General features: G+C 42.7%; 1 protein-coding gene and 1 long non-coding RNA gene across 3 annotated transcripts in view; both read left to right on the top strand.

Annotated features, from left to right (window-relative positions):
* LOC142666626 (uncharacterized) overlaps positions 1-22,294 on the top strand; it is a 79,210-nt gene extending 56,916 nt beyond the window's left edge. For both annotated transcript variants that reach the window (XR_012851711.1, XR_012851710.1), the window contains exons 2-5: positions 7-77; positions 446-592; positions 8,382-8,518; positions 22,063-22,294. This is a non-coding gene — a long non-coding RNA (uncharacterized LOC142666626). The remainder of the gene's footprint in view (positions 1-6; positions 78-445; positions 593-8,381; positions 8,519-22,062) is intronic.
* A 2,725-nt stretch (positions 22,295-25,019) lies between these two features.
* Positions 25,020-27,914, top strand: part of THRA (thyroid hormone receptor alpha) — a 207,231-nt gene continuing 204,336 nt past the window's right edge. The window contains exon 1 of the mRNA XM_075845669.1: positions 25,020-25,115. The gene's annotated coding sequence lies outside the window, so the exon portion shown is untranslated. The remainder of the gene's footprint in view (positions 25,116-27,914) is intronic.

The following is a 27,914-nucleotide window of genomic DNA, read 5'->3' as shown; positions in this document are numbered from 1 at the left end:
CCACAGCCGCACTCCCCTACCTGGAGAGTTCTGTTCATGACCATCTATCATTCACAGACAAAGAAGTAGGAGAGGGGGTGAGTTGGATAAACATGTTGATTTGTAGTAAGCTGGCTGAAAACCCCTATAGGCTCCGTTATGGTCAGCATTAATTGTCACTTTTGGAAATGCACTACCTATTAAACCAAGATGACTTGGATAATGAAATACAAATAGACTTTTTCCCAGTTAATTCATTCGACAGGAAATTGCTTCTCACTTTTTTTTTTTTCTTACTTGCATCTCATTTGCACATTTCTTTCCATGTCAGTCTATGTTAAAGAGCATCTGCCACTGTTTTAGGAGTTAGAATGAATGTTATGTTCTGATATAAATGCAGGGTTCAATCAAGTAATGCTGCCTGTTTTTTTGGTTTTTTTTTGTGTCCTGCTGCGCCTTTTCTCAGGAAATTTTAATTAGTAGTGAACAAGTCTAAGAGGTTTTCCGATCTCTGAACGAGTCTATCGGGTGGAGCTTGGAAACTTGGTCGGAAAGGACTTTAACCAATCACATTATCTGTGACTCAGGAGTAACAGCGAAGTTACATAAAAAGGTAATTTGTGTCAGCATGTAAAATCACAGTTTGGATCGCTGCCCTAATATTCATAATTTTGTCATTTTGTGTAAGACACCGTTGAAATTCACGGGGGGTGACTCTGTAAACTTTATGACGAAAATATCTCACATAGCCCTGAATATATTTTTAGTATAATTCTAAAATAATTTGTGCAGAAACAGAATGCTTGTGATTACAGATGCTCTTTGCTGACATCTCTTCCATTTCGCTCTTCTGTATCTGTCTACACTTTCTCACTTTTCTTTTAGTTTTTTTGTCTTGAATCTTTCTGAAGCTTCCTTATAACGTGTCACTATATTGCACCTTTATCCTATCACACGCCTTTCTGAGATTTAAATCTCAACTTACCAGGTTTTCATCCTCTCGTTTCTATCACCTCTCCCTATTTAACAAGCATGCATAGGATGTCATCTGACGAGTTTCTTGGTCTGCTCTATATCATTTTCTATTTCCCACATCTCTTATTTCTAAATCTCTTCCCTCCTCCTCTCATCACTTCTGGGTCACCCCTCATTCACATTTCTGCTTTTTAAAATTTCAGCCACCTGTCTTGCTGTGTTGTTGCCTCCTTCCAAATCATTTTCTTCATGCTTTTTGCACTGCCTTGCTGTTTTGCATGCAGCTTTGCCAAACTTGTCACTTTTCCTTAGGCCCCATGCACACGAACGTGCTTTTGCGGCCGCAATTCCCCCGAAAATCCACAGGAGAATTGCGGCCCCATTGATTTATATGGGGCCATGCACACGACCGTAGTTTTTACCGTCTGTGCATGGCCCGGGAGCCCGCACCGCAGAAAGAACGGACATGCCTTATTACGGCCGTCTTCTGCGGTCCAGGCTCATTGAAGATTATGGGCGCGGCCATGTGCATGGCCCGCGATTTGCGGGCGGCTCGCGGCTGACAGTCCGCAGCCGGCCGACCCGAAAATCACGGCCGTGCACATAGCTACAGTCGTGTGCGTGAGGCCTATCTCTCCACAACCTATGCAATAAATGCTCTAAAGTTCATATGTCTCTTAATAGCTATTCTGACCAGTCACATTTATGGCATATTCACAGGATGTGCTATAAACCTCTGGCACCCTCAACTACTGGGAGGCCAGGGGTCCCCTAACCCCAATTTTGCAATAAGAGGAGGAGAAGCAGGGATAACTGACAACTCTTCATTTTACTCTATGGGTATGTTCACACGGCAGCGTCCGTAACAGCTGGAATTACGTGGCTGTTTTCAGGAGAAAACAGCCCCAGTAATTTCAGCCGTAATGGCATGTTGAGGCGCTATTTTGCTGCGTAAATTACGGACGTAAATGGAGCTGTTTTTCTACGGAGTCAATGGAAAACGGCTCCATTTACGTCTGAAGAATTGACAGGCACTTCTTTGACGCAGGCGTCTTTTTTACGCCCCGCCTTTTGACAGCGGGGCGTAAAAAAAATGACCGTGTGCACAGAACATTGTATGACCCATTCTAATGAATGGGCAGATGTTAGCCAACGCTATCGAGGCGCATTTTCGGACGTAAATCGAGGTGTAAAACGCCCGAATTACGTCCGTAAATAAGCCGTGTGAACATACCCTGGCAGTTACAGATATCTCGAGTGCATTGATTTTAGATTGATCTGCTTGTTGCTTTGATTGCCTGGATTATTTGTTAGGGTATGTTCACACGCACTAATAACGGACGTAGTTCGGGCGTTTTTCCCCCGAATTACGTCCGAAAATAGCGCCTCAATAGCGCTGACAAACATCTGCCCATTGAAAGCAATGGGCAGACGTTTGTCTGTTCACACGAGGCGTAATTTACGCGCCGCTGTCAAATGACGGCGCGTAAATAGACGCCCGCGTCAAAGTGACCTGTCACTTCTTTGGCTGTAATTGGAGCCGTTATTCATTGACTCCAATGAATAGCAGCGCCAATTACGTCCGTAATGGACGCGGCGTTCAAGCGCCTGCACATGCCGTTACGGCTGAAATTACGGGGATGTTTTCAGGCTGAAACATCCCCGTAATTTCAGCCGTTACGGACGCCCTCGTGTGAACATACCCTTACTTTTTCACTGTGCTCTCTTTCTTTGAGGGCAAATAACTTCTGTTAAGGCCAGTTTTAAAACTGCTACAAAACCCAGACCCCCCTGAAAGTGTTCTGAACCTTACTTCAACCACCGTAGAGCCCTGCAGTAGAAACACTGGGATCCAAGTGTTATGTCCATAACACAGATGCAAAAATGCAACTGTATTTTGGCTATGTGATACCAGCCTTAGGCTATGTTCACACAGAGTATTTTGGGGGAGGAATATCTGCCTCAAAATTCCGTTTGGAACTTTGAGGCAGATATTCCTCTCCCTGCACGCCGATTTTCGCGGCGATTATCGCGCCGTTTTTCGCCCGCGGCCATTGAGCGCCGCGGGCATAAAACAGCGAGAAATACGCTTTCTCCTGCCTCCCATTGAAGTCAATGGGAGGTCAGAGGCGGAAGCGCCCGAAGATAGGGCATGTCGCTTCTTTTTCCCGCGAGGCAGTTTTACTGCTCGCGGGAAAAAGACGCCGACGCCTCCCATTGAAATCAATGGGAGGCGTTGTCGGGCCGTTTTTGCCGAGTTTTGCGACGCGGTTTCCGCGTCAAAAAACTCGGCAAAATACCCGGTGTGAACATAGCCTAACCTTATGTGTATATGTTATTTGCAAAAATGTGTTACTGTAGTGTTTATTTTGTCTTATTTGTTGCATTCTGAACTGAATAATATTGGGTTAACAGCTTAGTACTTTCTTCCTAGGAGCAGCCTCAGCAATGCACATGAATACCGTTTTTCTCTTCTTTAATTGCATAGAGAATAAAACCATTGAGTCAGGCTTGCAATGATTATAGCCACATCCTCTGTCCTCGAACCTGCCGTAAACTTTAAGAGGAAGACTAGGGCAATTAGTGTGTATTAACGTGGGCACCTCTGAGACTGCAGAACCACAGACCGAGCTGCTCTTTTTGGCCTGAGACGCAAATACTGGAGCATTTGGGGATTGCTTTGATATGATAGTTTGATATTGATTATGAACAGATACCTCATTAACATCACTTTCATGGAAGTGAACATGCTCTGAGCTCTTTTTTCTCCTTTAGCATCTCATTATACTTTATGTGATGCACGCATAATGCCTAAACATATGAGGGCCTGTGGGTGAACTGCAATATATTGGGGCAGGGGTGTCAGGTAATGTGTTCCATTCCCCACAATCATGCCTAACGGGTCACCAGAGTTTGTTTGTCTGCTTTGAGCTACTGACGGCAGCATTCACATCCTCCCACGCAGCATCCTTAGCGAGAGAGTTACCGTGACAACAGACAGCGAGGACCATACAAGTAAGGAGTTCTCTTACGTGTTGCAGCTAGGCGAACTAGATATCCTATAAAATGAGCTGCCATGTGCTCGCTTATCAGATTATTTTTGCTTTAGTAGGGAACTGACATCCTAAACATAGAATTTTAGAATTTGACAGTTAATTCAAGCTTGGCCCGCATAGCCTGCTCATTCGCTGGCAGCTGTGAAACCACATAATCTGTTTGATCCTAGAAACTTCTTTGTAGTCAGGATTTACCCTACAGCCCCAGTTGTGTGAATATACAGTTAAATATCCCTCAACTTTATACCAGTGATCTGCAAATTGTGGCTCTCTAGCTGTTGGGAAACTATAACTCCCAGCATGACCTGACTGCTGTCAGGGCATGCTGATTGTTATGGTTTCGGAACAGGTAGAGAGGCACAGTTTTCAGACTACTGGTTTATACAGTTCGATGGACAGAGACCAAATTATAATGTCGTTATTAGAAACTACTGTATTGTCCCCTACATGCTGCTCATTTCTATTTAAAATTTTGTTGTACGTAAAGTAAAATGAATAGCTACTAAGACTAAAGTTGTATCTCACCGACACTTGCAATTTTTCCCTTATCAAGCCTATTCAGGCTGGTAGTTGGCTTACGGTCATCTTCTACGAAATTGTTATTGACAAGAAGTCCAGGAAAATTCCTACTCTGCTCATGATCAATGCTTTACTTCCTGCATCTCCAGTTCTGAGAACCTCCAGTTACATTTCCATACATATGTGTGGTATTAACAGATCTTTGCTGTTGTAAGCTACTGACTTTAGGGTTAGTGCTGCTTTAAAACTAATTCAAGGTGAGACTGCAATTAGGTGATCATTAGGGTATGTTCAGAAATTACCTGCGGGGTAATCCATAGTCTTCATATCAATGATAGGAAAGCCTCGTGCCAGTTTCTCTCACTGACTTTGCTCAGCTTTTTCAGGATAGCCGCGTGGGTGGCCATTTACTATAATGGCTGTTCACCCGGAAAAAGCTGATGGGGATGATGTTACAAGTTGCTTTCCGATCGCCACTGCCACATTGTTCTAGCGATTGGTGGGGGTCATAGCTGTCAGAAATTGGAGGCATATCCAAGAGATGAGACAACAACTCTGTATTGTTTCTGTGTGAATGATGAGGGTGAGAACACACAGCGCGGCACAGTTTTAATGGCTAAAACGTGCGACCATTTGTCACCCATGTGGGCGTAGTTTCGACCACCTGCGGCTGCTGCGGTTTGTGTTTTCATCCTGAGCGTTTAGTCCATCTTCTTTTCTGCGCATGTAAAGATTGTTTTGCTTCTGAGGCTGATTTAATTGCATCTTTTTTTTCTTTTCTTTTTTTAAAATCTAATTTATATTAAATATTTCAACTGGTGGTTACATGGGGGTTTGCATAATTGCATAATAAAACAAGGCAGTGGTAACAGATGTTTTGTTTCTCCAAATTAACTCCTTTTTTCTTCTTATAACATATTAAGTGAGACACCTGTGCCTAAGCATGTAAATCTGTGCCCCATGAGACATGTGGGTGGGCATATTAATGCTACCAATTCTTTATAAGTAGAGTAAAATGTGCCAACTCATACATAAGGCATAAGTAAGACCGAAAGCTGCATTATTTAAAGCCGTTCATGGATAGGTTTCCTTTTAAATAACTCTTAAAGCTTCCGTACCCACAAGGTGACCCCATGTTGAAAGAGATATAACAGTGATGAGTGCTTTCTGTCTGCAGTACGTCCTCGACAAAATAGAGCACACTGTCCATTGGTCTGGGCTTCTTTGAAACTAGATGTGTAATAAATATATATTATGTATTTTTCGTTCTGCACACACTCCCTCCCTCAACCCCTCACGTCAGTCTTCATTCCCCAAGAGTCCTGATTAGCATGTTGGAACTCCGAGCAACTGGCGTCTGATTCTTCTCTCCCAGCCAAAAATTGATTAGACGCTTTCTGGAAATATGTGTAGCTAAACCGCTATGCTAATTGAGGGAAATGGAGTTGTGTTTTTGCATGCTTCTGCAGTGATATCACTCCTCCTGCACTGCTTTATGTTACAGACTGTAACTACTTCACTGCCAAGACGTGAGGTTTTACACTTTGGAGGCAGAGCGTTAACTTGTGATGAAAAAGTGCTGTCCGCTATCACTCTGTATTGAAACCATAAACCTGTGTTGGTAATCTGCATATAAGAGGCCTTCAGCATTGCATTGAAACCCAGTTCATACACTATTTTAGTCCTGGTTATTGTATGTTCTATAGAAATTCAGCACTGCCTGATCCTATCCTTTTAATAAGCAGCGTACATTTGGGTACCCATATATGTAGTGCGGGGACTGCAGCATAAATGAGATTCAGATGATACCCAGTCATGCCAGTTAACATCTGATCCCGATAATTCACATGAAGCTTAGGGTGTAATATAAACAAAAGTATAGAAGAACTGGAATTGTTGAACTATATAGTAAAATGCATTAAAGTAAAAAGATCACTATACATTGTATGAAAACTTTGTGTTCCTGTACTATAGTCAGGATCACATTATGGTGTGTGTATCCTATCTAATCCTATCTATCCTATCTATCTATCTATCCTATCTATCTATCTATCTATCTATCTATCTATCTATCTATCTATCTATCTATCTATCTATCTTATCTGTGTTATCCTGTCCTCATTGTAATAGGGTCAATCAGAGTTCATTATATATGGGTTCATAGATAAGAGTGCACATTCACTTAATTTATTTCATTTATTTAAATAGGCCCAAATTCTGTGCAGATTTATTTCTTAATATATCAGTATAGTGGTTGAACATCAGTTTTTCTTCTCCAAATCTGTTGCTTAGACTAAAGATTAAAATTCTGCTTGCCTTTAGCCACCACTAGAGGGTGCTTAGTTTACGGCATACTGTTGATTAGATTGAACTCCATAGGTATGCCGTACACTCCTAAGCTCCCTCTAGCAATTGCTGTAGTAGATAAAATTATTATTATTTTTTACTGACTCTATAAAAGGAATTTGGAGTTTCGCATTAAAAAAACCCCAAAAACTAAGCTTTGTTCTCTATAAAGATACTGTATGTTCAAAAATTAATCCGCACAGAATGTTGTACAAAAAAACACATGGTATTAAAATGTGGAAACGTACTTTAAAGTCAACCGGAATTTCCATTGTAATTATTTATTATAAATTCATAATGAATAATAACTTAGCAGCAGCCGTAATATGTTCAGGCTGATGCTTCGTAATGAGTGATGAGACCTTTGGGTGGATCTATGTGGTCTTTTGTGATGAAGGCCTTCTGCCAATGGATGAAAGATGGCACCGGAGACACTAACTATGAAGCAGAGTAGATGTGGCTATGGTGGGCGCTGGCTGGTGGCTTTGTATTCCCTAATGGAATTTTTCTTTAAGTCCTGTATATTCTAAAGCTATTTACTGTAACTGAAGGGATATGTGACCATATAAAGGCCTGACTTGTGTCATTACTAACATTATACTGGTTTTATACTTAAAGGGAACCGGTCACCAACGTTTCACATATTGAACTTTACTAATCCCTCACTGGCCGCTGCTATTAAAAGTTCATTGCCGTTATCCCCTCTCCTAAACTCCTCCTCCGACTGTAAATAACGGTCTGCAAACATTTTGCGCTATTTATCGTAATAATACGGTGGCCTTTTGTGTGCACACACCGGAACATCAATGCACAAGCGCGGGATTTTGTGTGCTGGGGGAAGGCCAGGAGCAGTCAATCAAAAGTAAGGAGGCGGGGTAACTCGGAAAGACTTGAGGAATGAAGATTAGCATATGGTGTGGGAACGCTAAAAAACCGAATACTAAAGCTACAGAGCCGACTAAAACGACAATTCTAGTTTATATAGAAATGATTTTTCACCCACTACCACCAGGTATTGCTGGTTTAATAGGTGAAATGCTGGTGACCGGTTCCCTTTAAGCTGGCATTGTTTAGATGGAAATCAACCTTTTTGACCCTGTGATGGTACTCGGAAGATCACTGTACATTGTATGGAAGCTCTACATTGTCCGATCTAATAATTTAAAGTCCAATCCAGTGACAGATATAAGACTTTCCTGACACTCCTTATAAATCAGGGTAAATCTTGACCACAGTTGCTACAGTAACATTCTGGGAACTCTGCCAAGTGGGATGTTGATATATTTTATATCCTTTTACTTCTTTATTAATGAAGGTGTGATTCTGTGGTATTTATCATGTGTTCATAAAGAAAAAATGCAGGTACAGACATGGTCACACTAGCATCATATGAGTACATTATAGACACACAACTGTGCTCCCTGTTACTGTTTTGGGTTTTGTGTGTTATGCCTTAGTCTTTGGGGATCTTACTAAATGCTATTTTGCTAAATGCTTTTTTTCTAGATCTGACATTATGCTGTTGGATGCAGATTTATGAAGTCAGGGTTTTCGGGAGCCGAAACTTCGTTGACCTAGAAGAGGCCCACCTAGGTCTGAGTGGCAGCAGACGAGAGGGGCTCCCTGCTTCGGGTTGGGGGAAGGTGGGTTATGCTATGAATGTAGGGTTATATATATGATTTTAACCCCTTGTGATGTGTCTACACACATTATATTAGCGAACTACATAACTAAACCTTTATATCTTATTGCCACTTTTTGGGTCACCTCACGTGGCAATATCTTGTAAGCAATCTCACACAATACCTGTAAACTTATAATGACTGACTTTTTTGACTAGAATTTGTGGATATTCCTCTCACTTAAAGAGGACCTGTCAACTCTCCTGACATGTCTGTTTTAGTAAAAACTTGTATTCCCCATAAAATAACCATTCTGGAGCATGTTTTTTTTTTAAACTCTATTTTGTGCCAATCCTCTATTATTCATCCTAGAAATGTATAAATAAATTAGCAACTGGGTGTTACCAGTTGGGGGGGGGGGGGTGTCCCTACAAAGACTGACATGTCCAATCATTGGTGACAGAGTGAAACTGTGTAGGGACACATCCTTTTAAAATAAAAAATGTTAACACCCAGTTAGCAATTTATTCATACATTTATAAGAGGAATAACGGGAATAGCACAACATAGTTGTAAGAAAAGATGCTCCAGCGTTGTAATTTCATGGTAAATAAAAGTATTTACTAAAACAGACATGTCAGGAGAGGTGACGCGTCCTCTTTAACCCCTCCCCGACATTTGCCGTATGGATATGTCATGGAAAGCTAAGTCGGTGCCATCATCGCCGGATGTCACCAGTGTATTATAGATGACATCCGGCTGTAATGGCAGGGACTGAAATTAGCTTAGATCCCCACCATTAACTCCTTAAATGCAGCGGTCAAAAGCGATCGATGCATTTTAGCCAGCAATGAAATTGCAGGGGTTCAGGTGGCTGCAATGCTAACCGTAGGCCTAATGCTGGCCTCCCGGTCTGCCTAGCACGGAAGTTTTCCAGGCCCTGCCCAGAGGCGGAGCCTGAAAGATTTCCGTAGCTGACGGCAAGATGGCGCCGGCCCAGGAGCTGAGCTGGCATCAGCGGTGGATGTCCGCTGTATGTTACAGCTGACATACACCTGTAACGGCAGGAACCGGAGCTAGCCCCGACTCCTGCCATTAACCCCTTAGATGCAGCGATCGCTGCATCTTAGAAGTTGCTAGCAGATCAGTAGCCCTGCCATGTAATCAGGGCTGCCGGTGCGCTATGGCAACAGGAATCCTAACAATGGCCTCCTGCTCTGCCATTACGGAAGCCGATTAGGCCCCGCCGGGAGGCAAAGCCTAATCGGCTTGCTGTCAGTGAATGACTGACAGATCTAATACATTGCACTACATAGGTAGTGCAATGTATTAGAAAAAAAAAAAACAGACAGTTGGACCTTCAAGTCCCCTAGCAGGACTTGAAAAAAGGTGTCAAAAAAGTGTAAAAAAAAACGAGTTTTAAGACCTATAATAAAAGTTTCAAATAATAAAATAAAACACAAATCCGGAAAAAACTATACCAGAATTTCTGTATTTTGGTCACTTTGCCCCACAAATGTTGGAATAAAAAGTGATCAAAAAGTTGCATGCATCCAAAAATGTTACCTATATAAACTATAGCTTATCTCTCAAAAAACAGAACCTCATACTGCTCCGTCAAAGAAAAAAATTAAAACGTTATGGTTCTTACAACATGGCTACAGAAAAAATACATTCTTTTTACAAAAGTAGTTTTATTGTGCAAAAAGTTGTAAAACACATAAAAAAGTGCTATAAATTGGGTATCGCCGGAATCCTACTGACCTTCAGAATAAAGTTAACATGTTAAAAGACAATATAAAATATAATCTACTAAGGGGGGAAGGGGGGGGTGGTTCCACGGAGGTCAGCGCAGCGCCCTCTTGGGGCAGATTTATGTACAACGTATTAATAGCGTAGTTTAGAACGTGTGGTGAACTCTGTATAAAAAAAAAACTAATAAAAATATGCCAGAATTGCAGTTTATTGGTCACCTTGCCTCCCCAAAAATAGGATAAAAAGTCGCATGTACTCCAAAATGGTACCAATAAAACTATAGCTCGTCCCGCAAAAAAACAGCCCTCATACCACTCAGTCTATGAAAGAATAAAATTAGTTAAGGCTCCATTAAGCCAGGAAAGAAAAAATATGTAGTTGTGCCGGCCTGAGGGGAACATTGCTTCTGTTTTCAAGAGGCGAATTATCAAGGCCCTAAAATTAGAGAACCAGGAAGGGGAGGGTCCAAACATATCTGTTGGAAGCGAGGGTGCCCGTGTTATACCAGGACAACACTTCCCAGCAAAATTCCCCAAACTGCAAAGGTGCGGAGTGTGGACATAGAGGGATAAGAAAGGACATTTATCAGTGCGACACCGGCCTGTGCAGACAGGATTGTGTCACAGCGTAAGGCTGGGTTCACACGAGCACATTAACGTCCGTAATGGACGGACGTATTTCGGCCGGAAGTCCCGGACCGAACTCAGTGCAGGGAGCCAGGCTCCTAGCATCATAGTTATGTACGATGCTAGGAGTCCCTGCCTCTCCGTGGAACTACTGTCCCGTACTGAAAACATGATTACAGTACGGGACAGTTGTCCTGCGGAGAGGCAGGGACTCCTAGCATCGTACATAACTATGATGCTAGGAGCCCGGCTCCCTGCACTGAGTTCGGTCCGGGACTTCCGGCCGAAATACGTCCGTCCATTACGGACGTTAATGTGCTCGTGTGAACCCAGCCTAACACACATCTATGGATTATTTTTTATTTTTTTTTAATTTTTAGTCCAATTATTATACCACCTGACTTTGCCCCTGATGTGCCCCGCTTACATGTGCCCCCACATTATAAAAGGAAACACCAGCAATACTCAAACAAAACTACTACCAAGCAAATCCACGCCACAAAAGCCAAATGGTGCTCCCTCCCGTCTGAACCCTACAGTGTGCCCAAACAGCTGTTAACTTCCACATATATATTGCATCGCCACCTGGGAGAACCCTTTGAACAATTTTTTGGCTGTGTGTCTCCAGTGGCATAAGCTGGGCATTACATATTTGCTACTGAAATAGCATTTGTAGGGAAATATTATCAATTTTACTTTGCACCATCCGCAGCGCAAAAATTTATGGAAAAGTCCTGTAGGGTGAAAATGCTCACTACACCCCTTAATAAATGCCTTAAGGGGTGCAGTTTCCAAAATGGGGTCACTTCTCGGGCGTTTCTTATTTCACATCAGAGCCTCTGCAATCGACTAATTAGGCCTCAATTTTACATGGTACTCTTTCACTCCTGAGCTCTGTCAAATGTCCAGGCAAAAGATTAAGGCCACATGTAGGGTGTTTCTAAAACCGGGAAACACAGCATAATAATTAGAGAGCTGTCTTGTTATGGTGGCACAAGCTGGGCACCACATTGGCATATCTATGGAAAAAAAAATCACATTTTCACTCTGCAACATCGAGTGCACACTAATTTCTGCAAACACCTGTGGAGTTAACATGCTCTCTACACCCCTAGGTGAATACCTTGAGGGGTGTAGTTTCCAAAATGTGGTCACTTCTGAGGGGTTTCCACTGTTTTGGTCCCACAGGCGCTTTGCAAATGCGACGTAGCGACCAGAAACCAATCCAGCAAAATCTACACGCCAAATGCCGCTCCTTCCTTCTGTGCTCTGCCGTGTGCCCAAACAGCAGTTTATGACCACATATGGGGTATTGCCGTACTTGGGAGAAATTGCCTTACAAATGTTGTGATTCTTTTTTTCCTTTATTTGCTGTGAAAATGAAAAATTTTTGAGCTAAAGCTACGTCTTCTTGAAGAAAAGGGATTGTTTTTATTTTCACTGCCTAATTCCAATAATTTCTGCAATAAACTGTATGGTCAAAATGCTCACTATACCTCTAGATAATTTCCACAATGTGTGTAGTTTCCAAAATGGGGTCACTTGTGGGGTGTTTCCACTGTTTTGTCCCCTCAGGGGCTTTTTCAAATGTGACATGGCCTCCGCAAACCATTCCTCATAAATTTGAGCTCCAACAGCCAAATGGCGCTCTTTCCCTTCTAAGCCATGCCGTGTGTCCAAACAGCCATCTATGACCACATGTGGGTTATTGTTTTACTCGGGAGAAATTGCTTTACAAATGTTGTGGTCCCTTTTCCCCTTTAGTCCTTGTGGAAATGAGAAAAAATTTGCTAAACCTACATTTTCTTTGAAAAGATTTTCATTTTTACGGCCGATTTCCAATAATTTCTGCAATAAGCATGTGGGTTCAAAATTCTCACTATACCCCTAGATAATTTCCTTGAGGTGTGTAGTTTCCCAAATGGGGTCACTTTTGGGGGATTTTCACTGTTTTGGCACCGCAAGAGCCCTTCAAACCTGACATGGTGCCTAAAATATATTCTAATAAAAAGAAACCCCCAAAATCCTCTAAATGCTCCCTTACTTGTCCCACTAGGGGACTTGAGAACTTGCAGCTTTGATCGCTGCTAGAATACATTATACTACCTACGTAGTGTAATGTATTCTAACTGTCATTGTCACGTGACAGTCACTCTGACAGGAAGCATAGGAGGACCAGCTTCTGGCTGCTCCTCCTAGGCTACCATACATGGCAACCCGGAGGCCATTGTCTGGCCTCCGTTTGCCATGACAAGCATTGGCAGCCCCCACAATCACTTGGTGGGGGCTGCCGATATATGCTTCAAACCCTTAAATTGCGGCGATCGCAATCGGTCGCCGTATTTTTGGGGTTAATTGCCGAAATCAGCGGCGATGGTCCGCTGAACAGCAAGACTGGAGTGTCAGCTGACCTCCCGGTTCCCGGACACTATCCGTGAGGACAGTGTGCGCCGGGAACCGGTCCGCAACTACGTCCTGGTGCGGCAAGCAAGCCCTCTCCAGGGCGTACAGTTGCGTCATAGCACGAGAAGAGTTTAATCAGTTGGAGGCCTTTTTCTCGTGGTGAGAATAGCATAGTTTCCATATGATGATTTAATCCACGCATAGGATCTTATACTTCCTGCAATCAGCGCTGGGTCTGGGACTTGGATTGTCTACACTTAAGGTTTAGGTTTATACTCTGTCTACACTTGAGAGCAGAGGGCTGCTAAAAAAGTAAAGATTTTCCTGTAAGGGGGGGCTCATTAGACAACCCCTCCAATTAGACACCCAACTGAACCATGGGATCTCAATTTGCTTCTGGGGGCTCATTAGGTTGCTTCTTTTGATCCCTTGAGGGATGTTTTGCTTTGTCTCCTTTTACTGGATGATTGCTTTACTGGTGGCCATGACTTCCATTAGACATTTTTCATAACGGGCTTCCCTGTCCTGCAAGTCTCCTTTTTGTTTTTTTGTTTTTTTTTAGTCCTCTATAATTAAAAGGTAGTTTTCCGGCTTGTCCCATCCTTCCTCCCGAAGGTAGTCTTTGCCTTCCATATAAATAAAGACATTGTCCTCCCTTTCTTCTGCCCCTCCCCATCCCATTCGTGGGAATGCCTTTGTATTGTCTTGACTTTGTGAGAGCAGTCTGCATCTATCTGGCTGCAATGGAGTAATTTCAGTGCTTCAATTGTCTTTTTTTTTGTTCCTTAACCCACGCAAGAGATTGGTTGCCTTAGACACAGCCAATCGAGCATTGGATCCAGTCTGTGATTTTGGAAGCCTATCAGTCCCAGGGTAAAGTTCCTCCACTTCGAGTCGCTGCCTCTTCTACTAGGGTTGTTGGTGCCTCCTGGGCTGTCCGGCATCAAGCTTCTGGTAAAATTCTAGAAATTTTACCAGATTCATTCTTTGGCCTCCACTGATGCCAGTTCTGGTCGCAAGGTGCTGCAGGCAGCTTGCAAGGCTGTGTTTTTCTTTTTACTTCTCACCCTCTGGGACTGCTTTAGGATGTCCCATGGTTCTGTCTGCCAATGATATGAATGAGAATTTCTTATTCTCGTATTTATCGAGCGACAACGATCCTTCCCTATTGTTTGATTTATTCCATGTCTGGGACCTGTTGTTTTGGCTGGTTGCTTTGTCCAGTCCATTGTGGGACACATCCAGCGGGTATATGCTGTTGCCTCCTCTTACAGGATATACCCCTCCTACAGACACTGATCTAATTTAGTCTGTACAGAAGCAGTTGGAGAAGCAGAACACAAGGTAAAGAACAAATATCAGAACCAGAGAAGAGAACCGTCCATCGGACAAGTGTCAAGTGTTAAAATAAATGAGTGGGAGCTGTGTCACCCACTGGACTGGACGAAAATAATGATTTCCCAGTGAGTACTCTCAAAAAATCCCCTTTTCTCATTCGTCTCATTGAAGAGCACAGACTGTGGGACGTCCTAAAGCAGTCTCCAGGGGTGGGAACAGAAGAACAAAAGGATGTTATCTGCACCACAGATGCTTGCAAAACCTTGCAAGAAAGGGAAACATCCACTAAAGAAAAAGTTTGTACCCTGTAGAACATGATAAATGTGTGCAGAGAAGACCAGGTAGCCATCTTGCACACTTGAGGAGCAGAAGCCTGATGGCGCACAGCCCAGGAGACACCAACCGCCATGGTGGAATGGCCCACAATCTGAAATGGGGGTTCCCTCCTCTTTACCCGGTAGACCTTGCAAATAGTCAAACTATTCTAGTGGGCGATAGTAGCCTTAGAAACTGTCAAACACCACCATAGAGCTTCTGGAACTGCAAACAACTAATCAGATCTACGGAAAGAGAATCTGGGGAATATGTAGACCTGAAAGCATGACGACATCCAAATTGTGAAGAGAGAGTTCCTTAGAATGTAACGGAGATGGGCAGAAGGATGGCAAAACAATATCCTCGTTAAGGTAGGGGGGAGATCACCTTTGGCAAAAAGGAAGGCACTGTTTATAGTAGTACCTTATCCTAATGAGTAGTTAAAGGGGTTTTCCCATCTTGGACGTTTATGGCATATCCACAGGATATGCCATAAAAGTCCGATAGATGCGGGTCCCACCTCTGGGACCCGCACCTATCTCTAGAACGGGTCCCCGTAAACCCCGTTCTAGCTTACTCGACTTCTCTGTCTCCCGGCCACTTCCTGGTTGGGCGTTACGGAAACAGCCAAGTGCTCGCTGATCTACGCTGTTTCCGTAACTCTCATAGAATGGGAATTACTGAAACAGTGTAGCTCGCCTTTCTACGCTGCTTCAGGAACTCCCATTCACTTCTATGGGAGTTACGGAAACAGCGTAGCTCTGAGAGCTCGGCTGTTTCCGTAACTCCCGACCACGTAACCAGGAAGTGGCTGGGAGGCAGCGAGAGCCGAGTAAGCTAGGACGGGGTTTAGGGCGCCCCGTTTTAGAGATAGATGTGGGTCCCAGAGTTGGGACCCGCATCTATCAGACTTGAATGGCATATCCTGTAGATATGCCATAATTGTCCAAGATGGGAAAACCCCTTTAAATACGGTAAACAAGAAAACAGGACTGTCCGTTCAGCAACCCTCCGAATAGAGGTCACCTCCACGAGGAACACTACCTTCCAGCTGAGGAGACAAAAGGAGATCTCCCACAGAGGTTCACACAGAGCCGACTGCAGAGCATTTAGAACAAAGTTCAAATCCTATGTACGAATGTGAGACCGATTTAGGTGACCCTTAGGTACACCACTCCTACATGGGAACAATAGGGAAAACTGTGAGCAACCCCTTGCAAGAAGGTCCGAACATCAGTTTTATACTCCAGAGACTTGTTGAAGAGTATTGAGAACGCAGACACTTGCCCCCTAAGTAAACTCATGGCAAGACCGAGAATCAAACCTTCTTGGAGGAATGACAGAACCCCGGACAGAGAGAGAATCCAAGGGAGGAAGATTCCGATTCTCGCACCAGCGTAAGCAGGTCTAAAAAGTATGGTGGTAAATGCGAGTCGAAGAAGGCTACCCATCCTTTAAAATAGTGTGGGAAGCATGTGATTTATATGTATACTATAGATTTACTTATGTTATGTAATGTATTCGGTACTGTTTTATGTGCTAATATTGTGTTTTCATGATCATACATACTCTGGAAGTTGGGGGAGGGGGTAGTTAGTTTTTATGTATCACAATTGTTTTATTTTTGCTGAGAATAAAAAATTACTTGATTTAAAAAAAAAAAAATTGTGTGGGCCACCTGCTCTGATAAACCCTGTGCACCCAGAATTGCGGCTTCAACAGCCTGAGGGAACAGATCGACCAGCCCAGGGTCTCGAGAATGGTAGGAGCTACCTCGAGCGTTGATCCTCCCGAGAAGCCTAGGAAAATAGGGTTATATATAAATCATATTGAATTGGTCCCATGGAGACACCAGAGCCTCCACTGCGAATTCTACAGGATCTCGAGCCTGTAATATGAATTGTGGAACCTTGCAGTTGAACCTAAACGCCATCAAGTCCACATCTGGCCTGCCCCACCTGGAGCAGATCTGGTTGAACGCCTCGTGATGGAATGACCACACCACTGGGTTCGCACCTGAGAAAATCTGCGACCCAATTGTCTACCCCTTGGCTATGCACTGTTAAGAAGGTAGGAATATGGAGCTCCGACCCACTCCAGAATCTTTGTGGCTTTCGCCATTGCTGCTGAACTCAGTGTCCCTTCTTGTTGAATCAGATAGGCTAATACCGTGACATTGTTCGTCTTGACTCTGACCGGGCGGTCATGTTGGAAGCACCGGAAGATTGCCCTCAATTCCAGGAGATGAATGGAAAGGCAGGATTCCTGTTTGGACCACAGGCCCTGTTTCATGAGATTACAGAACGTACCTTCCCAACCTCAGTAACTCTCATCAGTGGAATGGACCTGCCAGTGTAGCAAGAGAAAGGAGCGGTCCTGAGGGATAACTAGCGATGAGCGCCACCAACTGAGGGACCATCATGTGTTCAGGGGAGGGAGGATTTGTAGGTCCAAGGAATCCGGAGAGCTTTTTCACAGGGAGCGGCTCCCTGAAACGGATGAGTGTAAAACTGGGCAAAGGTCTTGATCTAAGCTACCATGTTACTCAGGAATCTCACGCAGAAGCGGAGAGAGGAGGGAGCACCCCTCCTCTGAGTCCTCAACCCCAGTTAGAGGACTGACCTAGCCGCCTTTGAAGGAAGTAACACCTGTGCAAACAGGGTGTCGAACATCATACCTAACAAGGTGATTCTCTGACTAGGAGACAGGCAGGATTGTGGTTGACTTTCCTACCAAATTAGGTTAGGGTATCCAGAGTGATCTGAAAACTGGCCAGTTTATCCTCCTTGAAAGGAGACTTTTTTAGGGTGTTGTCCATGAACGGGATCACTGAAATCCCCCTGGAGTGAAGAAGCGCCATCACCACCAAGGGGATTTTGTTCAAGACCACTGGACCTGCAGATTGCAAGAATAGAAGCCCAGGTGTGGGCCACAAGGATTTCTGAAACCAAAAAGGCCTCGCACAAATATATAGTCGCACTAGAGCGTTGATGAGAGTGGTTCACTAAGTGCTTAAGGGGTGCCCCATAGAGAATACTGTGACGGATTTGGCGTATTTATTCAGTGGCGGCTCTGCTGACCCAAGCGGTAGCAAAACTCTTCCGGAAAGGGATGCAAAAGATCCAACCAGGTGGTATGAGAGAACTTCATGTCAGGGTGTTTCCATTCATTGTAGACCAACTCGTCAAACTCTAAATGAGTGATAAACGACTTGTGAGGCTATTTAGGTCACCGAAAGATGACCAAGACTATCCATTCTAGATGACCTTTTGGAAGAGTGTTCCTCATCCAGTTTCAAGTTGGAATCTAAAATTTCTCCCTCAGACAAATCCTCCCTAGAAGGGGAGGAAGCGGTAGACTGCTCCCCCTGAGGGAGAGAGTGACGAGATAGCAGATACAGATGCCAATTGGGAAAGAGCAAATCTAACCTGTTTTTGGGGTTTACCACGTGAGCAGGACATGGATAGAGAGCCCAAAGAGGGCTGGTCGGAAAAGTGGACCAGGATGCCATTCATAAATTGGGTGACATTAGTGGGGTCACCAACTACCTGGGAAAGGAAATAAACCCATTCTGGTTTGGCCCTTTTAGCACTAGGCGTGGGCAATGCTGGGGTGGTGGGGCCTCAGCTGCTTGGTTTGGAGGCTCGTCTACATTGCACAAAGAAGTAGACTGGCCACGTGAAATCTTTTGGCCGCATGTGGAGCAAGCATAGTGAGTAACAATGATTGCCTGTTGGGAGGGTTCTCTTCTGGTGTCTGACATTGCAGTAGAGGGGTCCCCACATGCCACTGTAAAAACGGGGGAATATGGTGGTGACAATAAATGTCCATTTCGATACTGAAAAAGGCAAGATAGTTACTTCCCTTAAAGCGCCGCCCAGTGTTACCTACATTCTGCTATGTAAGTAGCTCCCTAACTGAAAATAAACCGACAGAGTCTAGAGAGGGGACCTGAGGGAAATACTGATGCTTCATTGCATCAGCTTCACACACAAATTTTCAATTCGAAAATAAGACGAGAAAAAAGTTTTAACCACTTACACTGTACAACACAAGGAGCGGGCAAGACGTGCGCCAGTCACGCTTTCTGGAACATCTTGTCCTGCACTGAATAGATGCACCGCCCTTAGCTTCTCCTTCCTGGCTGCCATTTTAGCCCTTCAAAAAATTATAGCTAATTAAAAACTTTGAATAGCAGGTGAATTAATTAAAAGGAACCTACCTAAACACACACTTTTTTTTTTTTTTTCCAACCTGTGGTTGTCCACTTGTAAGTCCAGTTGTCAGGGCTTGCTGAGGGTTGTCATTTGCAACTGCTGTAGAAGCCAGTCTGGAGACCACTGCTTGCTGTCATGCACAGAAATATATTTAGCCAACGTAAACACATACAGTAAGCAATAATATTTTTCATTATTACAGTTCAAATAAAGTGTGAGAAAAATAGATGATGTATCTTCTAATCTGGTAGTTAGAGGGACAATTTTAAATTTGGTAATCGTCAAAAAGTACCTCTCCGCTTTCCTGACGTGTCTGTTTTAGTTAATACTTGCATTCGCCATAAGATAACACAGCTGGTGCATCTTCCTACAACTGTGTTCTGCTATTCCTTTGTTACACCTCCTGTAAATGTATAAATAAATTGACGACAGTGTTACCACCCCCCTTGTAAATGGGGCGTGTCTATACAAATTCTGACACTGATCACCATCAAAAAATGTGAATAGCCAAATACAACCCCACCTCAAAAAATGTATGTAAATAATTATATATTATACACAAAAAGTAATGGACTTTAGTCCGTTACAGCACAGGATATACACTTGCGAGGCTCCTATGGCATCACTGTATTAAATGACAATACAACTGCATGTGAACCAACAGACATAGTTATTTAAACCAACTGGTCTATTGCAAAAAATGCTCTACATAATAAAGCAATAGTAAAAAATGGACGCGATCAGCGTAGTCCGCTACATTATTACCCTGTGGACTGAAGACTGGACGAGTCTTCATCGTATGTTTTGCATCTGGTTTTCCCAAGAGGAGACGGGACTGGACACTGTCCAATCCGTGTTGTTCATGTCCGACTATGTGTTGAGAAGGGGAATGGTAACGCACAGTTGTCCATTCACTAAAACATTTCCAGGAGGAATATCAGAGGAATGACACAATGCAGAGTTCTACAATACAATCCATTATCTTATAGGGAATGCAAGTGTTTACTAAAGCAGACATGTCAGGAGAGCTGACAGATCCTCTTTAAAGAGAAGCTTTTATATTTAAGGAGAACCTTTCACCTGCCCATACATGTACTGGAGCTCATCTTCGGCATGTGTGATATAGACCTATAGAGAAATAAAACCTCGTACTTCCGTAGATACATATGAGGACGATCCACCGAAAATATGTACACATTGTAAAGATAAAAGTGACGGTAGAGAGACCTTTTTCTTTTCTGTTGATATACATACTGGCGGTCCATTGTGAAACCGGGAGGAGCAACAACCTTCCTTGTACTTTGTCTGCACACGAAGGCAATCCTAGCTCTGTGTCCTCTTTTCTGCAGGTGACTGCAGTTCGGAAGCCCCTCTGCCTATTTCATTTCCCCAGTCCCTTTCTGCTGGCTTTCTGTTCCAGAATCTCTAAATATTTAACAGTTTTTCTAGGCTAAGAATGAATAATAAAACAGACATTTCACTTTGTCACTTGGGACCCTCTGTCTATCCATGGCTACAAGTTTATATGTTTGCATTTATCATATAGTTTTTGTGGCGTTCCCTGATGCTTCTGCTTTTAGTTGCATGTAATCTTATCTAACTGCATTTCCATCAGATAACACTTTTATGTGCATTTCTTTATTTGTGTGGTTCTATTTAAAGGGATATTCCCATTTTAGACATTTATGGCATATTTACATAAAATGACATAAATGTCTGATAGATGCGGGTTTAACCTCTGGGAACCGCACCAATCTCCCAAACGAGGGTCCCCCAACCCTGTTACACCAGGTGAGGCGGCTGCTGCCCACCACATCCATGCAGAGAATTAATGGAGAGGTTGCCAGGAATGACACACACAAACAGCGGAGCTTGCTGTCTTTTCTGTAACTCCTATAAAAGTAAATGGCGGGAGTGAAAGGGGACCCCTGTCCCAAAGGTTAGAACTGCATCTATAAATCATTTATGGTATATTCTGCGGCTATGCATTAAATGTCAAAGATGGGGATTCCCCTTTAAGGCCATTTAGCAATATTGTACCCTTCATGAAGGCTTCTGTTTTCACTTAACCAGTTTAATTATCTACTTCCATAAGTGCATGTAAATTGTTAACATTTTTATGTGTTCGTAATCAAAATAACAAATGAGAAGCAATCATTTTGTTTGTTTGGTAATTGACAAGTAGCTGGTATTGGCACATTTGGTTGTTTTTTTGTTCATATCTTACCAATAATAGCTGGCTGTGAATGTACCTTTACATACATGGATAGCTCTTTTATAGCTTTGAACTCTTATTTCTCTCCTCAGTTTATATTTCCAATGCTGTAGCTGTCTAGACTCCTGTTTTTATCACTTGTATAATATTTTACTATACATGCATTCCAGTTTATAGATTCTCTACTTTTTTTCCTCGTCTTTTCTACTCTGTGTTTCAACTTGTGTGCCTGTACATCCCCCCTCTCTGGGTACCCCTCTCCCACTCATTCTCTTAGAGATGTGACCCCATCCATAATAGGGTTGGGTTTTATAAAAGCAGTATGAAGTTATTTGGGGCCTGCTGACCTCTGACCCCATTTCTCTCTGCCTCAAAGCACCATCGTAAAGACGCCTTCCTTCCGCCTAGCGTTTTATAGAGACTCAGACCTCACGTGGGGAAAGTGTGCAGTTGCCCCCTCCAGTTAACCCATTTGTTCCTGCAGTGAAATATTTGGTACTAATATAAATAAATTAAATGTAAATTATATATATATATATATATATAAAATATATTTAGGTCTTTTTACTTTTTATAGTGAAATATAAAAATGTGGTGCAGTAGGTATAGAGTTACGGCACCCACATTTATGTTTGAGAGGATGAGGACCCTTTTATATTGTATAATGTAATTTGTGATGCCGGTTTGTTCTTGCAGATGCTGTACAATTCCAACAGAATGTGAGATTCTATAGAGGAATTGCGGGCTGGAACCAGGCAAGTGAATATATTAGAGCTATGAGGGCTATACTTTGCTGACACAGGACTTCAAAGATTACGGGGTTACAGTCACCAGGGAAGTCTGATGTTGTCTGTGACGTGAGACTTCGAGTATGCACAGCAACCATCCCAGTTGTGTTGTGGAGCTAAAAGTCTCTGTAGCCCAGCTTCTTAAGGTTTGATTTTCCTTGATTTCAGATGTGAATATTTTGGCTTTTGCTTAAAGTTTCATTCTTTCAAGTATTCATTCCTTGTCTGAGTGCTTGGAATGAACTAGGAACAATAATATTGTATACCCATGAATACACTTGACTGTGTGTGTGAAGAAGAAATTCCAGCAGTCACCCAAGGACTCCTCTCAGCCTTTTGTGATCTTAATAGAAATCTTTTGAGCAGTTTATTTACCATATCACGTCAGCGTTTTCTTTACAATCAGGGATTTTCTCTGCACTAAAGAGATGATGGAACCTCTTTGACTGTACACAGTCAGTGGCTAGTTAAAGGCCAGGAAATTTATTTTTAGAGAAATAAGATGAAAGAGAAAATTTACTTTGGCTTTCAAGTAATTGAAATAATTGCATGAATTGAACAGTCTAGGTTAGATATCCATTCTACTACTCTCGACGAAGCCTTAATACCAAATGATACCATGGATTGGCATCTTTTAAGGGCAAGTAATCATTTTAGTATCTATTGGTTTCAATCCTCTTTAGTTGAAATATCAAGATTGTATTTATAGAAACCAACTGTAGTCCCGTCCCCTAGGATATATGGAAAACCACAGATCTAAACTTTGTTGTATGAAAAGATTTGTTACCCTAATGCAAATAATCTACAGCCCCAGCTACTTTCTGAAGATCACTTTGGGCAAAAGTAAAGTCCTTTTGTTCTGCATTCACCATCCTATAATTTTCCTTCAGGACTTGCTCTTTATATTATGGCTTAGTCTGACTAGTGGTCTCCAAACAGTGGCTCTAAACACTATTTAAACGCTATGAAAGTTAAATTAAAATTTAAACGAACATTTAATTAAAGATGTTATTGTGTTTTCGTGCAGCAGCTGCTATGTTTCCACTACATATAACTGCAACTGCATAACACCGGCCCCTGTGTGCCTCGATCACCAAAACCGATCATTCTAATTCTATGGGCCGGTGAATTGTAACTTGCAAGTGGAATAACATTTAGATCCAAAATAAACAAAACCAACTGGGGGACCATTTATGCACGTGGGTAAAGAATTGGTTAAGGAACAGAAAACAAAGAGTCGTTACAAATTGTACTTACTCAAAATGGGCTGACGTCAGCAGTGGGGGTACCACAAGGATCAGTGTTATGCCTAATTATTTTTAATCTCTTTATTATTTATTATTTATTTATGTGGATGGGATTGATGGCAAGGTGTCAGTTTTTGCTGACAATACAAATCTTTGTAGGATACTTAGCTCAACTTGACTATAAAATATTACAGAAAGACCTAGATAAGCTGGCAGCATTGGCAAAAACATGGCAGATGAAATTTTAATGTTGATAAATGTAAAGTAATGCATCTAGGACGCAATAATAACATTAATTCATATACATTAAATGGAATAAAGCTGTGGAAAATGGAACAAGAGATGGACCTGGGTGTTCTGGTTACATATTTGCTAAGCAGCAGTACTCCATGTCAAGCAGCAGCTAAAAAAGCAAATAGGATTTTAGGCAGTGGCGTAACTATAGGGGTCACAGTTGTCGCAATTGCGACTGGGCCAGGGTGGCCCGTGGCCCCCCGCACCACATCAATGAAAAGTTACTATAGTAACTGGGGCCTATGTAATAAACTACACGGGCCCCTGATACTATAGTAACTGATAGTACTTACATTCCTCCTTCCGGAGCGCAGCGGAGTTCCTAATGTCACAGCGCTGTACGCAGCGCATGACATCTCAACGCTATGCGCTACGCACAACATCCCGACCCTGGATGGAGTCAGGACCTCCGCTGTGGCCGAAGACGAGGGTAAGGGTAATACCACTCTCTGCTGCAGCTGATTGGCCGGGATCCCGGAGTTGGACCCCGACCTATCAGCTGTTTTGAAGTGGGTGCAGCGCTCGTACGAGCACTACTTTCCCTTCATTCCGGTCACTTTCTCACGCTGTGAATGGCGGACGTGTCATCGATTCACAGTGTGAGCAAGTAAGGAAAATGAAGGGGAAGTAGCACTCGTATGAGCGCTGCACCCCCTTCAAAACAGCTGATTGTCGGGGGTCCCGGGAGTCGGACCCCGACCCATCAGCTTTTGATGTCCTATCCTGAGGATAGGCCTTCAATGTTTAGGGACTGGACAAACTCTTTTAAGCCTACCATGTGGTAGGCTTAGATACAGGGCTCCATTAGACCGTAATATTATACTGTATGCCTTAGGCTTAGATACAGGGTCCAACAAACCGTATCACACACGCACATGGGTCCTACCATATGTGTTTGGCTGTGTTCACATCACCGTTGCCCTTCCGTTGAGGGGTTCCGTCTGAGGTTTCTGTCGGATAGCCCCTCAACGGAACGGCAAACTGAAACTTCCGTTTCCCTCACCGTTGATCTCCATGGTGACGAAAGATCATTTACTGACATTTGGCATTGAGCGTTACAATAAATCAAGCAATGAATGACAAGTAATTTATTGAGAAAGGTTGAACTTGGTGGACCTGTGTGTTTTTTCAACCAGTTTAACTATGTAACATTTGGCATGCCCATTTGGCACAAGCCACTTTTGTATTCTTGAGCCTACTCTTTGTACCATCATGTTCTAAAATTATAATGTTGTGTTATATCAATATTCATTACTGTTACAATGACCCTCTAAAGGGGTTGTTCAATTTGTAAAACCCATTTTCATATATTTTATTAGGGGATTCTGAGTCAATAGAAAGGGATCCTCTGTTCAGAATAGTCATCTCTTGACCAGAGAAGAGAGAAGTTACAAGCTTGCAAGTAGTTATTTATTATCAGGTATTTGTGCACACAGTATTAGCATGGGTCCAAAATCGTTCCAAAATACTCTAATTTGCATTACCACAGGAATTTCTAGAGGATCATTATCAAAGTCTCTTTAGTAGTGGTGTTAGCATGTTATTATTATCATCCAAATCCTTTTGTTTAAGGCCCCATGCACACAACCGTAAAACCGCGCCGCGGTTATACGGACCCATTCAGTTCTATTGGTCGCGGACACCTTTCCGTATCGCTACGTATGGGTGTCCGTGCCGTAGAACTGTGCCGGGAATTATGGAGCATGTCAGTTTTTTCGTGTTTTACGGGCCGTGCTCTCATACTTTGAATGGGAGCACGGCACGAAAATGCGTGCTGCCGTCAGCAAACGGCCGTGCCTATAATTGTGGCCCGCCATTACGGGCATGGGGCCTTAGTGTTGTGGGGCTAATAGAACACAACTTTTTTGGGTTTTTGACTGAAAAAGATAGTTAATACAATGTACTTCCTTTATAATGGGGTAGAAAATTACTGATGGAGATCATATGAATGCATGAGCTATCAAAAGGTTTATTCATGAAGACAAGCCCTGTCCATATTGCCAATTAGGGCATATGTACATAATGGAACTGGGTTTTTGCTTTCCATCTGTGTTTTTGAGAGCAAGAATAGCAGTTGGCAATGATCTTCTTGCTGTCAAAAATACTGTAAACCTGAAGACCCCATTGACTTTTAATGGGGTCTGTTAGGTTTTCTGTATTTCTCGATCCGTTGGTATTACTGCAAACTGCTTAGACCTTAATGACCAAGCTATTTTTTACGTTTTTCCATCGTCTCATTCCAAGAGCTATAACTTTTTTATTTTTTGGGTCTACATAGCTGTATAAGGTCTTGTTTTTTCGGGACAAGTTGTATTTTTTAATAGCACCATTTTGAGGTACATATTATTTATTGATTAACTTTTATTAACTTTTTTTGGGGGGGAATAGAAAAAAATCTGAAATTTCGCCACACCTTTTTTGCGTCCTAAATCTACGCCGTTTACCGTGTGGTATAAATAACACAATAACTTTATTCAGCGGGTTGTTACGATTGCAACGATACCAAATTTGTATAGATTTTGTATGTTTTACTACTTTTACACAGTAAAAACTCTTTTTTTTTTCAAAATTATTTGTTTTTGTGTCTCCATATTTGAAGAGCCATAACTATTTTATTGTTTCGCCGATGCAGTTGTATGAGGGCTTTTTTTTTGCGGGAAGACGTAGTTTTTATTGGTACCATTTTGGAGTAGATGTGCCTTTTTTGATCACTTTTTAATCACATTTTTTTAAAGTCAGGATTCACAGAAAACAGCAATTTTTCCGTTGTTATTTAATATTTTCACCGTGCGGGTTAAATAATGTAATAGATTTATAGTCGGGGTCGTTACGGACGCGGCGATATGAAATATGTGTAACTTTTTTACTTTTGTTTTTTTAATACTAAAGCATTTTGTAAGGGGAAAAAGGTGGGTTTTTCATTTTTTTTTTACATTTTTTTTCATTAACTTTATTTAAACTTTTTTTTTTAAAACTTTTTTACTAGTCCCACTAGGGGACTTTAATATGCGATTCTCCGATCGCTATTATAATACACTGCAATACTTTTGTATTGCAGTGTATTACTGCCTGTCCGTTTAACACGGACAGGCATCTGCTAGGTCATGCCTGCGGCATGATCTAGCAGGCATTCGCTACAGGCAGACCTGGGGGCCTTTATTAGGCCCCCGGCTGCCATCGGAGACACAGACACTCGGCGATCTTATCGCCGGGTGTCAGTGGAATGAGAGGGAGCTCCCTCCCTCTCTCCAAAACCACTCAGATGCGGTGCACGCTATTGCGCACCGCATCTGAAGGGTTAAACGGGTGAGATAGATACTAATATCGAGCTCACCCGGTCGAGCAGGGACGCCCCCAGCTCTCATCTACCTCTGGCAGCTGAGAACAGGGAGATTTGACAGCTCCCTGCTCTGTTTACTTTATTCTGATGCAGTGCCGTAATAAGGCATCAGAATAAAGCCCGTTAGTGGCCGCCGTGAAAAGGCGTATTGGCGGTCACTAACGGGTTAAAGGTAGCCATGATATCAATGTAAATGCAGCCTAAACCAAGCAGAAAATAAAAATTATTATGTACATGGTAGCACAAAATGAAACCAGGGGTGTAAAGGGAGGTGGGGAATTTAGGGAGCAATTGATGTGGGAAAATAAGAGGGGAAATATGTATGGAAAAAAAAATGTCCGCCCAATCCCCTCAGCCACTTGTGAAATACAGGTCAAGGGAAAATGAAAGTCTATCCAAATCCCTGAACCCCATCCAAGGTTACCAGGGGAAAGTTAATTTGTCCTTGGAGTTCCTGTCTATAGACTCAATTTCAATGATCATGCTTTTGCGCGCACAAAACGCACACGCTCATGTGAATCCGGCCTTATAGTAATGATCATGAGAACCCATGATTTTCACTAGCCACCTTTGCCGTCTTTGTCTCCCTTCTATACCATATATGATTCCCTTCACTCTCCCTGCGCTGTCACCCATTCTCCCACTCTCCTCTCCTCCTCATGTGCACCCACCTTGCTCCTCCTTACTGGCGCCAACACTAATCTCATTATCTTTTCTCCAACTTCTGCATACTATATACAGTATTTAACTCCTTCCCTCACATTCACCTGGAGAGACACCTGAAACTTTTGCCAGCTCATGACCTCGGTAATATGACACACATGGCAGAAAGGACCCCTTCAGCATTTTTTATTAAACCAATGCTCTGATTCCACTTAA

Source organism: Rhinoderma darwinii, chromosome 13 (genome assembly GCF_050947455.1).
Source record: "Rhinoderma darwinii isolate aRhiDar2 chromosome 13, aRhiDar2.hap1, whole genome shotgun sequence".
NCBI lineage: Eukaryota > Metazoa > Chordata > Amphibia > Anura > Rhinodermatidae > Rhinoderma > Rhinoderma darwinii.
This window is presented reverse-complemented; position numbering and strand designations above follow the sequence as displayed.